The 1,810-nt window shown below is 44.1% G+C and overlaps 1 pseudogene; it reads left to right on the top strand.

The window, feature by feature from the left end:
- Positions 1 to 1,329: 1,329 nt before the first annotated feature.
- Positions 1,330 to 1,601, top strand: LOC129009877 (dynein light chain 1, cytoplasmic-like; annotated as a pseudogene).
- Positions 1,602 to 1,810: the final 209 nt, after the last annotated feature.

Below are 1,810 nucleotides of genomic sequence, written 5' to 3'. Positions count from 1 at the left end.
CACCAGTGGTAAGTAAAATAGCCAGGTCTTAAACTTGAGCCTTGAGATTTCAAATCTTTTTTTTTTCTTTTTATTATTATTATTATTATTATACTTTAGGCTCTATGGTACATGTGCGCAACGTGCAGGTAAATTACATATGTCTACATGTGCCATGCTGGTGCGCTGCACCCACCAACTCGTCATCTAGCATTAGGTATATCTCCCAATGCTATCCCTCCCCCCTCCCCCCACCCCACAACAGTCCCTGAAGTGTGATGTTCCCCTTCCTGTGTCCATGTGTTTTCATTGTTCAATTCCCACCTATGAGTGAGAATACGCGGTGTTTGGTTTTTTGTTCTTGCGATAGTTTACTGAGAATGATGATTTCCAATTTCATCCATGTCCCTACAAAGGACATGAACTCATCATTTTTTATGGCTGCATAGTATTCCATGGTGTATATGTGCCACATTTTCTTAATCCAGTCTATCATTGTTGGACATTTGGGTTGGTTCCAAGTCTTTGCTATTGTGAATAATGCTGCAATAAACATACGTGTGCATGTGTCTTTATAGCAGCATGATTTATAGTCCTTTGGGTATATACCCAGTAATGGGATGGCTGGGTCAAATGGAATTTCTAGTTCTAGATCCCTGAGGAATCGTCACACTGACTTCCACAAGGGTTGAACTAGTTTACAGTCCCACCAACAGTGTAAAAGTGTTCCTATTTCTCCACATCCTCTCCAGCACCTGTTGTTTCCTGACTTTTTAATGATTGCCATTCTAACTGGTGTGAGATGGTATCTCATTGTGGTTTTGATTTGCATTTCTCTGATGGCCAGTGATGGTGAGCATTTTTTCATGTGTTTTTTGGCTGCATAAATGTCTTCTTTTGAGAAGTGTCTGTTCATGTCCTTCGCCCACTTTTTGATGGGGTTGTTTTTTTCTTGTAAATTTGTTGGAGTTCATCGTAGATTCTGGATATTAGCCCTTTGTCAGATGAGTAGGTTGCGAAAATTTTCTCCCATTTTGTAGGTTGCCTGTTCACTCTGATGGTAGTTTCCTTTGCTGTGCAGAAGCTCTTTAGTTTAATTAGATCCCATTTGTCAATTTTGGCTTTTGTTGCCATTGCTTTTGGTGTTTTCAACATGAAGTCCTTGCCCATGCCTAGGCATTACCATTCAGGAGACTTCAAATCTAATGTTCTTCCTGTGGCACAAATAGTGCCTCCCGTTAGATGCGCCACAGCTTCAGTAGCGACAGCAGCTCCAGCCCCGTCTGAGCGATGCTAGCACCTCCCCTAGGAGACTGTTGCAGTCGGCCAGCCCCCTTCTCCACGGTAACCATGTGCCACCAAAAGACCATGATAAAAAATGCGGACATGTCGGAAGAGATGCAACAGGACTCAGTGGAGTGCGCTATTCAGGCGCTGGAGAAATATAACATAGAGAAGGACATTGCGGCTCATATTAAGAAGGAATTTGACAAGAAGTACAATCCCACCTGGCATTGCATCGTGGGGAGGAACTTCGGTAGTTAGGTGACACATGAAATCAAACACTTCATCTACTTCTACCTGGGCCAAGTGGCCATTCTTCTGTTCAAATCTGGTTAAAAGCATGGCTGGGCGTAGTGGCTCACGCCTGTAACTCCAGCAGGTGGGTGGATCACCTGAGGTCAGGAGTTCGAGACCAGCCTGACCAACATGGTGAAACCCTGTCTCTACTGAAAAATACAAAAATTAGCTGGGCGTGGTGGCACCCACCTGTAATCCCAGCTACTCGGGAGGCTGAGGCAGGAGAATCAGTTGAACCAGGGAGACGGAG

Source organism: Pongo pygmaeus, chromosome 1 (genome assembly GCF_028885625.2).
Source record: "Pongo pygmaeus isolate AG05252 chromosome 1, NHGRI_mPonPyg2-v2.0_pri, whole genome shotgun sequence".
Taxonomy (NCBI): domain Eukaryota; kingdom Metazoa; phylum Chordata; class Mammalia; order Primates; family Hominidae; genus Pongo; species Pongo pygmaeus.
The sequence above is the reverse complement of the archived record's forward strand: the minus strand, read 5'-3'. Positions and strand labels throughout refer to the sequence as shown.